Source organism: Chelonia mydas, chromosome 1, assembly GCF_015237465.2.
Source record: "Chelonia mydas isolate rCheMyd1 chromosome 1, rCheMyd1.pri.v2, whole genome shotgun sequence".
Taxonomy (NCBI): Eukaryota; Metazoa; Chordata; order Testudines; family Cheloniidae; genus Chelonia; species Chelonia mydas.
The window spans coordinates 79759557-79774688 of record NC_057849.1 but is presented as its reverse complement, the minus strand read 5'-3'; the positions used below and the strand labels follow the sequence as shown (position 1 = coordinate 79774688).

Here is a 15132-nt window from a genome sequence, read left to right as displayed (position 1 = left end):
ACTATAAGAAAAGAGAGCCTCATTCCCCTGAAAGCAAGTCCAGAGGAAGGAGTAAGTCACCCCTTAGAACCTACTGCAGAGAAACCTCATGTCCTATAATAGATGCCACTAAGATTTCAACAAATCCCAATACCAAGGAATCAGTACCACCTGTGATGATGATCCACCCCAGTAAGTCTGCCAGTAAGAAGCACCAGGAGGTACCATCCTCAGTATTGTCTGTGGTATTAAGATTGTGCTAAAATGAAAGGCTTGAAAAAGCCTAAGGCACTCGTATTGACATTCTCTTGGAGTTCTTATTGAACCTCTGCTCCCTCTCCAGCACTATCCTTTTTGGATTGTATGCATTCAGAGCACGGAGATATGGCTTTGATGGCCACTTTAGTACCATCTTCGATGCCAGCTTGGTTATTGTCCCCACCAAGGGATCCGGTACCACTCCCAGTTCTGACTATCCACTACCATAGCCCTCTAACACCTTCAAGATTCCTCTCTCATGAGAATCAGTTCATTTCCAAGGACCTAGAGTTCTCTCTTAAGGGCTACCGAGAGACACTTCCCTCCGGTACTGCTACACTGTCAGTCATCAACCCTTTACACCTGACAGCAGGAGCCAGCCTTCCAGTACCTATCCGTCCTTCAGTTCGTCTAGCACCTTCTTGGCCTCCGTTACTGGCCTCAGCACCAATACCTAGGAGTCTTGCCTTTGGACTCCGAAATTTTGTTAAGCTTTAACTCACTACCTTACCACCCTATGCCTCTTGAAGTGTACCCCAAGGGGGACTCATTAGAACCCAGAAGATGCCCCAGGCATTCCAAACATGAATACCCCAGGGACCCTTCCCTTACCTGGCAGCACTATGATGCTCTTGGAATTTCTGAGCCTGTTATGGGGACTGGAAGAGGCCATTTTTGGAATACCTGTCGGTGCCATAACCACCACTGGCACCACAAGTGCAGCCACTGGGATCATGTCTTCCTAACACAAGTAGTATAGGAGGAACAACAGCTACCAATGGAAGAGACATTTCCATCACACAAGTCCGCCGCCTCCTATGATGAGGTGTTGATACCACCACCACCACCACCACCACCACTTTCCTATGCAGTCGATTTTAGTCTTGTGGACACCATCTTTAGGATTCTCATGTCTGTGATAAGTTCCCAAGAAATAAAGTGGATAGTGGTGCCCGAAGGGAGATGGGGTGGGATGGTGGGTTTGAACAGCAGATCCGCAGGAAGGGGGTGTTTGTGACACTTGTCTAGGTTGTCAAAAGGAAGTCACAGGTAGGGAGATCTCTACTCTTTCTCCAACTCTCCTCCCCCTCCCTCTGCAGGGACCACTCTCAGAGGGTCTCTTAAAGCAGGAGTCCATTCCCTCCTGTGTCTGGATACAACAGAGCTAGTTCTCCCAACATTTGTCAGAATAAAGTCCCCAAAAGAAACAGTGACTGAAAGCTAGTCTTGGACCGCAGAAACCTGAACACATACATTCTTTCACAGCATTTCAGGATGGTGACTCTAACTACAGTAATCCCACCCCAAAATTAGAGCAATTCGTTTGTTGCCCTTGATCTTCAAGACACGTATTTTCATGTTGCTATGCACCCCTCCTATAAATACTTTCTGTGCTTTCAGAGTAACAGCCGTGTTAGTCTCTATTCGCAAAAAGAAAAGGAGTACTTGTTTGCGAATACAGAGTAACACGGCTGTTACTCTGAAACCTGTCATTATGCAAGGCACTGCATTTAGCCGTATGGAGTGGAAATCTATCAACTGCATGAAAAAACTTGTACAGATACAGACAGACATCATCTTCCTTTCCAAATGCAAACAGATGGACATCGTACCAAAAGGATTGAAGGTAAAAAATCCATTACAATCTACATACCACACAGACTATGCTGACAGCTTGTGCCACATGCTCTCAAAGAAACTGCGGAATCACCTGATGAACATCCTCTACAGCAAACAGGAAAAGATTAAATTGGTTAGTCTCTAAGGTGCCACAAGTACTCCTTTTCTTTCTGTGCTTTGGCATAGGTACAGAACATTATCAGTATTGGTTCCTTCCCTTCAGCCTCTCTGTGGCACCTTTACAAAGATCCTCTTATTAGTCATGGCTCACTTGCATTGAAGGGGTATAGCAATCTTTCTCTGTCTGAACAATTTGGCTCCTTAAGGGCCACCCCACAACAGTTGGCAGCCAAGAAGGTCCTAGCCCTGTTTCAGTCTCTGGGCCTATGCACCAACCTTGGAAAATTCATACCTTCAGCAAATAGATTTCATTTGGAGATAGTCTAGACCAGTGGTTCTCAAAGCCGGTCTTCCGCTTGTTCAGGGAAAGCCCCTGGCAGGCCGGGCCGGTTTGTTTACCTGCCATGTCCACAGATTCGGCCCTTCATGGCTCCGACTGGCCGCGGTTTGACACTACAGGCCAATGGGGACTGCAGGAAGCAGCATGGGCTGAGAGATGTGCCCTTCCCGCAGCCCCCATTGGCATGGAGCGGCGAACCGTGGCCAGTGGGAGCCGTGATCAGCGGAACCTGCAGACATGGCAGGTAAACAAACCGGCCCGGCCCGCCAGGGGCTTTCCCTGAACAAGCAGCGGACTGGCTTTGAGAACCACTGCTCTAGACTCTCTAACTACTAGAGCCTATCTACTCCTATCTTCTCCACCATGTCTGCACTGATCATGTGACACAGTGTCTGCTGAGACTCATCAAGCCCTCAGACCACTACCCCTTCCCACTTATTCATGTGGGCAGCAACGATACTACCAAGAATGACCTAGAGTGGGTCACTGCAGACTTCGTGGCTCTGGGAAGAAGGATAAGAGAGTTTGGGGTCTAAGTGGTGTTCTCGTCCATCCTCCCTGTTGAAGGAAAAGGCCTGTGTTGGGGACCGTCGAATCATGGAAGTAAATGCGTGACTACATGGAAGTAAACGACGAGAGGGCTTTGGCTTCACAACAAGCTCATGTTCCAGGAAAGAGGGCTCCCATGCTGGGATGGGCTCCATCTATCAAATACTAGGAAGAGCAACTTTGGACATCGTCTGGCTAACCTGACAAGGAGAGCATTTAAAAAGGGCTGATTGGGGATGGTGACAAAAATCCAGCCAATATGCAGCTAGGCTCCATTAATGAAGACAAGGGGAAGAGGCTGATTTTTGGAGAAGGCACTAGAAAACACAACTACATTAAAAAGGCAAGACAAAAAGCAACAGGGCAGTCCACAAAATATCTTTGATGCCTATATAAAAAGTGGAAGTTAAATCCTAGTGAGGAAAATAAAAAGGAGCATAAACTCTGGAAAATAAAGTGTAAAAATACAATTAAATCATCTGTCATTTAAATCAGCTTCTGTACCAAATGACTGGAGGATAGCTAATGTGATGCCAATTTTAAAAAGGGCTCCAGAGGTGATCCCGACAATTACATGCTGGTAAATCTGACTTCAGTACCAGGCAAACTGGTTGAAACTATAGTAAAGAACAAAATTGTCAGACACATAGATAAACATAATTTGTTGGGGAAGATTCAACATAGGTTTGTTTGTTTTTTTTAAAGGGAAATCATGTCTCACCAAGCTACTATAGAATTGTTTGAGGGGGTCAGCAACCATGTGGACAAGGGGGATCCAATGGATATAGTGTGCTTAGATTTTCAGAAAGCCTAAGCTGTCATGGGATAAAAGGAAAGGGACTCTCGTGGCCTGGCAACTGGTTAAAAGATAGGAAACAAAGGGTAGGTATAAATGATCAGTTTTTAGAATGGAGAGGGGTAAATAGTGGTGTCCCTCAGGAGTCTGTACTGGAACCAGTCCTATTCAACATATTCATAAATGATCTGGAAAAGTGGGTAAACAGTGAGGTAGCAAAATTTGCAGATGATACAAAACTACTCAAGGTAGTTAAGTCCCAGGCAGACTGCGAAGAGCTACAAAAGGATCTCTCAAAACTGGGTGACTGGGCAACAAAATGGCAGATGAAATTCAGTGTTGATAAATGCAAAGTAATAAACATTGGAAAACAAAATCTGAACTATACATATAAAATGATGGGGTCTAAATTAACTGTTACCACTCAAGAAAGAGATCTTGGAGTCATTGTGGATAGCTCTCTGAAAACATCCTCTCAATGTGTAGCGGCAGTCAAAAAAGCTAACAGAATTTTGGGAATCATTAAGAAAGGGATAGATAATAAGACAGAGTACGTCATATTGCCTCTATATAAATCCATGGTACGCTAACATCTTGAATACTGCATGCAGATGTTGTCACCCCATCTCAAAAAATATATTTTGGGATTGGAAAAGGTTCAGAAAAGGGCAACAAAAATGATTAGGGGTATGGAACGGCTTCCGTATGAGGAGAGATTAATAAGTCTGGGACTTTTCAGCTTGGAAAAGCGATGACTGAGGGGGATATGATTGCGGTCTATAAAATCATGACTGGTAAGGAGAAAGCAAATAAGTAAGTGTTATTTACTGCTTCTCATAACAGAAGAACTAGGGGCCACCAAATGAAATTAATACATAGCAGGTTTAAAACAAACAAAAGGAAGTATTTTTTTTCACACAACACACAGTCAGTCTGTGGAACTCTTTGCCAGAGGATGTTGTGAAGGCCAAGACTATAACAGGGTTCAAACAAGATCTAGATTAGTTCATGGAGGATAGGTCCATCAGTGGCTATTAGCCAGGATGGGCAGGGACGGTGTCCCTAGCCTCTGTTTGTCAGAAGCTGGGAATGGGTGACAGGGGACAGGTCACTTGATAACCTGTTCTTTTCATTCCCTCTGGGGCACCTGGCATTGGCCACTGTTGGAAGACGGGTTACTGGGCTAGATGGATCTCTGGTCTGACCCAGTATGGCCGTTCTTATATACAAATGCAAGGAGTATGGGAAACAAGCAGGATGAACTGGAAGTCTTGCTATATGAAGAAAATTATTAATAGGCATTACAGACACTTGATGGAACAACTCCCATGACTGGAGTACCAGCTCTGAGGGATATAGCTTGTTTCAAAAGGATAAGTATGGGGAAAAAGGAGGTGGTGGTGCACTGTACATCAAGAATGTATACGCTTGCTCTGAGGAAACGACAGACCTGCTGAGAGTCTCTGGGTGAGGAATAAAAGGGGAAAGAACAGTAGCAATGCTATGGTGGGAGTCTACTATAGACCACCAAAGCAGGAAGAGGAAATGAATGAATCACTCTACAGCCGGGTAACAAGATTAGCTAACACATACAAGCTAGTACTAATGGGGGATTTTAACTTCCCTAATATCTGTTGAAAGACTGTTACAGCAAAACAAAGTATATCTTGCAAAATCTTAGCATGTGTAGGGGACAACTTTGATTCAGAAAGTTGAGGAAACAACTAGTGTCATCCATTTTGGATCTGGTCTTGACCAACAAAGATGAATTAGTTGCAGCTATGAAGGTGGTTGGGAACTTGGGAGGAATTGATCGTGATCTGATAGAATTCAAGATCTTATGGAAAGGAGGATATGAGAACACCAAAATAAGGACACTAGATTTCATAAAGGCAGACTTCAAGCAACTCGGAAATAGTAGGCAAGGTCCCACGGAAAAAACAATTATGAAGAAAAGGAGTCAAAAGTGGCTGGCATTTCCTAAAAGATGTAATACTAGAAGCTCAACATCAAGCTATGGAAAGATGAGAAGAGCCACAGGAGGCCAGTGTGGCTGCACAAGGAGCTTTTTTAGCTATCTAGAACCAAAAGAGATACATACAGGAAATGGAAGGAGGGACATGTCACCAAGGATGTACACATGGGAATAACGTAAATGCGTAGGGACAAAGATTGAGTAACAGCTGGCAAGGAATGTTAGCAGCAACAAGAAGGGGTTCTTCAAACATGTCAGACAAGGAAAGATCAAGGATGGTGCGGGTCCGCTGCTCAGTGGAGAAGGTGAGCTGGTAATGGAAGATGATAGAAAGGCAGAGCTGCTCAATACCTACTTTGCTTCAGTCTTCTCACAAAAAATAACGTGACCAGAGAATTAGCGAAGTTACCATAGACAGTAAAGGAGAATGGATGCAGATCAGGATAAATAAAGATTAGAGATCTTCTGCCCAATTTGAATGAACTAAAATCAGCAGGGCCTGATGCTATTCACCCGAGGGTACTCCAGGAATTAACTGAAGAAATCTTAGAGCCTCTGGCAATAATCTTTACAAATTCATGGATGACAGGAGAGGTCCCAGAAGGCTGGAGAAGGGCTACCAGAGTGCCCAACTTTAAAAGGGGGTAAAAGGAGGAACCAGGGAACTATAAAACAGTCAGCCTGACTTCGATACTTGGAGGATGAAGGGGTAGTCACTAGCAGCCAAGAACAAATCATGTCTAACTAGCTTTATTTCCTCTTTGACAGGGTAACTGGTTTGGTGGATGGGGGAATGCAATGAACATAATCTGCCTGGACTCCAGCAAAGCACTTTCTCTATGACATTCACGGCCACTCAGTCACAGTAATAATAGACAATATACTCCTGGGTGGATTCTGCACCACTGCGCATGCGTAGAATTTGTTCCCTGCTGAAAAATGACTTTCTGATGGTGAAGCCATGAGCGGTCATGCGACCCTCCCCAGCAGTATGCTTCTGGGGCCCAGGGCAGCCGGCAGAAAGGTGGGGCAGGGGAAGACACAGATGGTGGCTCCTACTGTCAAGGCTGATTCCCCACTCTGGCACTTGGAGTGCAGAAGGTGGGATCCTGCAAGGACTCTAAAAATTAATACTGGCCATTCCAGGCTTGTATAAAAGTCCCAAGGTTACATTTTTTCTCTCTGACCTTGGATGGGTAGATGCTGCTGCCACCACCCAAATGCAAAAAACCCCTTTGAAACCAGAAAGGTGCACTTGGGAATTTCATCCTGTGGGCTACCCTCAAGCCCTTTCACACACGCCCCCCCCCCTTCCAGGAAAGAGCTCAGAAAAAAACCCAAACAAAATCAGCTGTTGCCACCTGCTAATTAAACAACATAAGCATAAACCAAAAATCCAATCCTGTTCTTAAAATAGGTAAATTTTATTAAAAACAGAAAGAAAGAAAATACATGTGGAACTTAGGCTTTTGCTAGATTTAAAAAAAACACTTACAAAATTTAAACATAAAGAATAACCTTCTTGAGGTCCAGCTTAAAGGTTACAAGCAAAACAAAAAGTGTTTTGGGGTTAGCACAGAGGAGTCCACAAGTCAATAAGAAATAAACAGAAATAAACTTAATCACATCTTCCTAGACTTTCCCTAATTTACTTACATATTTGGGGTTTCAGATAAGCAATCTTTAGGTATGATCTGATGGTTTTTCATACCTGGTTTTCAGCTTCTCACAGCATAACTGCTCCCTGTTTCCCTCTTTCCCAGAGAACCACAACACACAGAAAAATGGAAGCTTTTTTTCCCCAATTTTAAAAAGTTCTAGCCCTCCCATTGGCTCTTTTGGTCAGGCGCCCACTCCTTTCCTTTTACCGGTGGGCTTGTTAACCTTTTACAGGTAAAGCAAGTAGAGAACAACCACCAAGAGGATTCCATAGCCAACTGGCTTGATGTTCACAAAAGGGAGCGATCCCCCCTCTCATTTATCACACCTACCCTGCACTGGGCTCAGCTACTAGTCCCACCTGGGCTGGGAAGGACAGGACTTTGCACAGCATCCGGGGCTGGGTCAGACCCACCCGCAGATTTCTCACACACTGAAGGAAGCTCTGCAAACTCTCCCTCCCCCCACCCCCTGCTTCCTGCACCCATCGCTCCTGAGCTGCAGGAGGAGTGATCCCTGTACAGGGAGCTGCTCCCCCATCCACCCAATCCCTGTGTATCCAGGCCCCCTCATACCCAGACTTTGCCGCTGAGTCTCATTCCTGCCTGCACTCAGAATCCCCACACACACACTAAGCCCCTCCACACTGGGATCCTGCCTTGCTGAGCCTGCCTGGTCACACCTGGTGCAGAATTTTAAAATATTATGTGCAGAATTTTTATTTTTTTGGTGCAGAATTTTTAATTTTTTGGTGCAGAATGCCCTCAGGAGTAACAATAGGATGTCAATTGCTATAATTGATAAGGGGGAGCAAGAACTAGTGTAGTAATTAGGTCTACAAATTTACCGTAATTGTACATTTAATTGTAATAAATATATGAACGTTTATAAGATGTTACAATAACCTGTAATAACAAATGTTAATGAAAAGTAGGTCAAGTTGTTTTTAGTAATGAATGTTTTAAACAGATGTGAAGACACCAGACAGAGACTAAATTAGTCTAAACAAAAAAAGTCATGTTAATAGAATTCAAGGACTCGATTAAAATCATGCTTGGTAAAATTAGAAACTGTGGAACTGGAAATTAATTAACTGAAATTGGAGTGTCAGATAGCTAAGTCCAAGAAGACTGCAAAGAGTTACAAAGAGAGCTAACAAAACTGGGTGAGTAGGCAACAAAATGGCAGATGAAATTCAGTGTTGATAAATGTAAAGTAATGAATATTTGAAAACATAATGCCAACTATACATACAAAACTATGAGATCTAAATTAGCTAAATTACCACTCAAGAAAGAGATCTTGGAGTTACTGTCAATAGTTCTCTGAAAACATCTGTTCAAGGTGCAGCAGCAGTCAAAAAAGCTAATAGAAAGTTAGGAACCATTAAGAAAGGGATAAATAAGACAGTAAATGTCATAATGCCACTATATAAATCTGTGGTACGCCCACACCTTGAATACTCCATGCAGTTTTGGTTGCCCCATCTGAAAAAAGCTATATTAGAAATAGAAAAGGTACAAAGGAGGGCCACAAAAATTATTAGGGGTATGAAACAACTTCCATATGAGGAGAGATTAAAAAGACTGGGACTGTTCAGCTTGGAAAAGACATGACTAAGGGGGGGTATATGACAGAAGTTTATAAAATCATGATTGGAAAGGAGAAAGTGAATGACGTGTTGTTTACCCCTTCATGTAACATAAGAATCAGGGATCATCAATTAAATTAATTGGCTGCAGGTTTAACACAAACAAGGAAATGTTTCTTCACACAGTGCATAGTCAAACTGTGGAACTTATTGCCGGGGGATGTTGTGAAGGCCAAAAGTATAACTGAGTTACAAAAAGAACTAGGTAAATTCATGGAGGATGTATCCATCAATGGCTATTAGCCAAGATGGTCAGAGATGCAACCCCATGCTCCAGGTTCCCCTAAGCCTCTGACTGCCAGTTGTTGATAGGGGATGGATTACTTGACTATTGCCCTGTTCTGTTCATTCCCTTTCAAGTGTCTGGCATTGGTTACTGTCGGAAGACAGGAAACTGGGCAGGATGGACCATTGGTCTGACACAGTATAGCCATTTGTAGGTTCTTATATTAGCCCAATTGGTTGACAAAAATAATGATGCTATGAATTCCACTCATAAGTCCCTTTTTGGGTCCTTAAAGAAAGAGATTTCAAGGAGGAAATAGGAAGTACAAGACACAGGCTCCTGAAGCAAGCTTTACCATCGTGTCTGCCACCCCCACCATCTCCTCAGACCCCAGCCTTCATCATTCTAATTTTGAGAGATGATGTGACCAGGCCAGAGAGAGGTAACCAAATATCACCACCTCTGCTATCTCCAGCTGAATTCCCAACACCATCTGGAATAAAATAAAATTTAACTCTAACAACAGCTCCAGCTCATTTCAGCTAATTTCTTCTCTTTTTCCCAAAACGATATTTATTACCATCTTTAATTCTGTCTAAGAGACTGTCAAACAAGAAGGGTTTTCCTTCTAAGAATTCTCTCCACTAAAGGGAAAGGGAACCAGGGATGTTGTATTAAATAAGCTTTCATTTTAACTGTAAATTGCAAATGTGGTAACACTTTTTCCTCCTTTATCTTTAATAAAAGGTTAACAGGATGTTTAATTGTGCATTTGCCATGGTGTTAAGCAGGCTGAGGTCTCTGTATAACAAACCTCGAACCTTATTTAACACTGTTTAATGTTGGACAGTGTGACTGGGTTATATTAACATCTTTAGCCCATATATTCCATCTAAATTAATACAACTGATCCCGGTCCTAATGCATTGTCACTAAAACTATGGAAATCACAGATTGCCCACCACATAGAGATCTCCAGTTAACTTTAGGGCTTTGCCCAGACTGTTCATATCCTTTGCTGAAAGAATGAAGGGACAGTCTCCACACACAGACTATCAGCGTGGGTTTCGGGTTACACCCTGGCCTACTATGAAGCTGCTGGGATGTGTCCCTCTCCTAGAGTGACAGCCCACTCTACCAGGGCTCAGTCCACATCCATAGTCATTCTTAAGGACGGTCCCATACTGGAAATTTACAGGACCACAATCTGGTCCTCAGTTCACACATTCTCCAAACATTATGCTGTCCTACCTGCCTCAAAGACAGAAGCAACTTTTGGTGATGCTGTCGTCCGAACCATGTTGGATCTGCCTCCTCAGCACCCAACTCCATTTGCATTATTGCTTGCGAGTCTTCTACAGTAGAGCAACCCATAGGGACATATACTTGAGGAAGGATGAGAGATTACTTACCTGCACAGTAACTTGAGTTCTTCAGATGTTGGGTGTTTCATCTCCATCATTCCTTTTCCTCTGCTGCAGAGTATTCTAGGCTCTATAGTTAAGAAACTGAAGCAGTAGGGGTCCACTCTTCTCTGTACACCCTTGCTCTAGAGAACAGGGTTGAATAGTACATAGGTGGGAACTCAGAGACACTGCTAATTTAAATCTCCAGCTGAGCGCACACATCCTACAGCTGCACACCATAGGGACAAAACATCTCAAAGAACTCAAGTTACTGTGCAGGTAAGTAATATGTTCTCTCACCACAGTCCGCTGCCTGACACTATGGTAACAGGCATAGTGAATTACATTGATTCAGAATCCATGGAAGTAAAATACGTGGAAACGATAATTTTAAGATGTATTCAAAAGCTAACCCACATTTTTAACCTTAAAAAGTGGTTCTATACTTCTACTCAATTAGTGCAGTACTTAATACTATGAAACACAACTATCTCCACAGGATTTTGTGTTAATCACCTATAGTGAGGTAGTTGATATTATTCTTTATAATTTATTATTAAGGCCCTACTTAATTCACGATATTGCAGAAATTGCAGACCCTGGAATAGTAGGCTTCCACTGAAATTTCGACAGCGGGAACCCCGCCATACCCAGTGCTGACGGAGTCCTGTCTGCCCCAACAGTGGGAGCCCCTACTGTCAGCCCCGGGCAGCTGCTATCAGCCCCAAGCGGCAAACAGTGGGAGCCCCTCTCTCTGCCCCCAGGTGGCTGACAATGGGCTGCCAACAGCGGGAGCTTCCACTCTCAGTCCCGGGTGGCCCACAGCAGAAAATCACGGAAAAGTAATAATGGACCTTATTATTGCAAATTTTGGACAATCGTCAGTGATTCAAATAGGGCCTTATTTATTATTAATTAATAGTGCTTCTAATTTCTCTGTAAAAACCAGTCTTCAGTTTAAAAGGTATTTTGCATCACTGGAAAAGTAGGCATTTATATCAGCAAGTTCCGGCTTGTCAGTATTTGTCAGATAGTTCAAGACCGTTTTCTATTACAGCAAAGTTGGTTTCCTTTCTGGGTAGAATGTACAGTCTGTTCACTCTCAAAAGGAATGATTCACCAAAGATTAATGTCACTGTGCTATGACGATAAAGTATTCAGAGTTGAATGAACATGTCAAAAACAGTGAAACATGAAAAATTAAGGACCATCAAAATTACATTTAAGGCTACTTACTCATAAAATTCATGGAAAATAGAAACATTCATGCAATTGAAAGTTGAGATGAAATATATTTGGTAAACTTTGTATGATAGAGGACTGTGGACTCATTTTGATGCCATTTGAGCACTGGTGATAGGGCAATTACTGATTTTTAATTTTTTAAATAATTTTAAACATGAAGCTGATATTTTCATCTAGTTGGTTATTTGGAGAGTGTTTTGGTGAAAAATTGAATCATGCATCATCACCTGATAGTGTAGGACTCTTGATTTCCTTTGGGGGATTGTTCCAGAGACAAGGGACTATTTTAAGAAGGTTCTAGCATCCCATTCCTTTGAGTTTGTGTGTGTTTTTTGTTAGATCAGAATGGACTGGATTATCATAGCAGTCATGGCAGACTTTGGAAAGGCTCGCAGTTTTGGGGAGACATTTAAACTTTGTAGTATCAGAAGACCAAATGCTAGATCACTATGTACATTCTTATTTACTACTGAATGCAGAGCCAAGCAATTTGCAGAGCACTGGGATAATTTTCTCTTAGCCTTTTCCTGCTTGGTTGGCCTTTCATATGCCATTTTCAGCGTCTTTGTGAACATCACAAAATTTAACAATGAATTGTTACATACTAACTATTTAGTGGAGCGTTAATTCTGTACTGCATATTGTAGCTGCAGTATAGCCATGTTGATGCTGGGTGAACCTTTACATTTGAAATTCTTACTTTTATGTTTAAATTCTTTGTCCTAATATTGGATATATTTTTTCATTGAATTTATAGATGATGTAACTGTATATGTGAAAAAATTGCTTTCCTGTGTGCTCTAAGACAAAGTCCTCATTCCCTACTTAGAGTGAAAATTCATCCCCGCCCTAGGGTTTAACTCTGTTAACAAGCAAATAGAAGACATGGATTAGACTTTAACTCCCATGATTTGACTGATTTTAATATTTCTTGTTCAGGGCTACTCATGCCATACAATAATATCTAAATGAACTACTGCATGCTGTGGGATACTGACTTGTGAAATTTCATTTTTTAAAATGCTATTTTAAAATTATAGAGATTAAAAAAAAGTTCTGTAAAGTTTTTTAAATTTATACGAGTATTATATTATAAAAATGTAATTAATGGGTTTTGATGATTAAAAGACAACTCATTCTGGGCTAAAATTTATTTATGCCAAATTTCAGTTGGAGAGAATTTTCATATATCTTCAAAACATTGAAAATGGGGTTTGGACTAGAAACAGCAACACATTTGGTTGAAGAACAGTATTGTAATTGGTGACACTATTATGTTGCTCATTTCAATTAAAAGATTCAGTTTAGGGGCAGAAGTAGTTAAAGCAAAGAATCTGGAATTCATGCGGCCATGGTTCTATTCCTCGCTCTGGCCCAAGTGGATTGTGGTTTTCGACAAATTACTTAATCTCCCTGTACATCGGTTTTCTCATTATAAAATGGTTCTAATACCTAATTCGTATGGATGTTGTGAAGTTTAGTTCATTATGTACAGAAAGGATTTGGAGGCCCTCTTATAGAGGATGCTATATAAATACAAAGTATTACTAATAACAAAAAGGTATATGAACCATTGATCAATATGTAATGGGGAGAAATTTAGGTTTCTCTTGTGAGAAACTAGATTAATATAATTTTGAAGTGTGGTTATGCTCTAAAGAGTGATACTGTAAAAATGGTATTCTGTGTTTGTGTATCTCTCAATTACTTAATTTCAAATTTCATTCATTAAGGAGAAAAACTCTTCTGCAAGCCAGACATTGCTCTGTTACACTTGTGCCCATTGTAAGCAAACAGGTTCGTACAGGTGTGCCTGCAGGAAGAATTTGGCCTCCTGAACCTTTATTGTAGTGGCAGGGCATAAAAAGAAAAGAATCAGATATAAATTCCAGATCACAGGTTTAGTTGGCTGAGTTTAGTGGGGGGAGGGGTGGAGTATCTTGTAATCTGAGGGAATTTGGTATGAAATCGTTGAAGCACATTAAAAATTGATTCCCAGTATGTCATTTTAGAGTTGTTTTCAGAGTAAAAGAACACTCTACGATAGAAAGATGATTGTAACACTGTGCTTCAGAAAATTCGAATGAATTAAAATTATTAAACTCTCTCCAAATTCTCTGCTAAAATATCTTGTTCTTTAAGTAATTTGCATTTAAAATATTTTCAAATCTTAATGAAAAAATTGTGTGTAAGGAGTGAGATTTTTTTTTTTTTCCAAAATTGGTTTGCAAAGGAAAAAATAGGAATTGAGAGTCTACAAATGGCAGCATAAGGGCTAATATGTGACACGTTTGCAGGTCTGTCAATCTAATTTTTTCTTCTTCAACATGGAAACATTGTTTTCAATCTGGCAGAATTTTATAAGGAGTTTTTAAACCAGCATACACATGCATGTACATTCCTTTAAACTGGCATTCGGCAAATTGTAAGCCAAGAAAACATGATGTTTTAAGGTTCTAAAAGTAAAACAAAAGAGAGAGACTAGTTCGGTATATTCATTGTTGCACAGCCATTATATTGCTTTTTTTCCTGCTGATAATTTCATATTCATTGCTTTAACATACAGCTTTATAACACAAAAATAATATGCAACTTTGAAAGAGAGCACCAGAAAAATCATTTTTGATGTTGTTTTATGTACAGAAAGTCTGCATTTCTCTGTTAAGAATAGACATTGAGAATAAATGGCAAAATTAGACATTCCATCTGTTAATATAAATTGAATTAAATAAACTGATCAGACAGATATAGGCTTTAATAGTTCTCTTAGGTTTATGCCAAATGTCTATATTTCATCTTTCTACCTTAACAGGACGGATATCAGCCACCTTGTTTGTGTATAAATATTATGCCTATTCAAGCATTACATGGATATAATGTTATTCTAAAAAAGTTGTCAGAATTAGTACTGTTCTGTTCAAGTTTTTAAAATTGCAAATTTTTCGTGTTAGTAAAACTTGATCTGTGTTTGAGATGGTTTATTTTAGTTTTTTCTTTTCTTTTCTTTTTTTTTTAACATGTACAACCTTGGAAAAGCAATGTATGGAAAAACTTGTCAGAAGCTTTCTGTATGACTTTATTTTTTATCTAAGACAGTTCATTACCTCTCCTGTATACCATTGTTAAACTGTAATATGACTGCTGTTCAAGGATTTTATTTAATTTCCTTGTCAAAATAGGCCTAGGAAACATGATTTTAATAATAAGCATGTTTTGTTAGTCTAGATAAGTGTTGCTGTTCCAAAGAGATGCTGCAGAATAGATTCATTTTGATGATAGTTAATTAACACGCTGCGTTAAATAGAGAT

The 15132-nt window shown here is 40.8% G+C and overlaps 1 protein-coding gene across 26 annotated transcripts in view; it reads left to right on the top strand.

Moving 5' to 3' along the window:
* Positions 1-15132, top strand: part of MYCBP2 (MYC binding protein 2) — a 418792-nt gene that overhangs the window by 292980 nt on the left and 110680 nt on the right. The gene's annotated exons all lie outside the window — the stretch shown is intronic.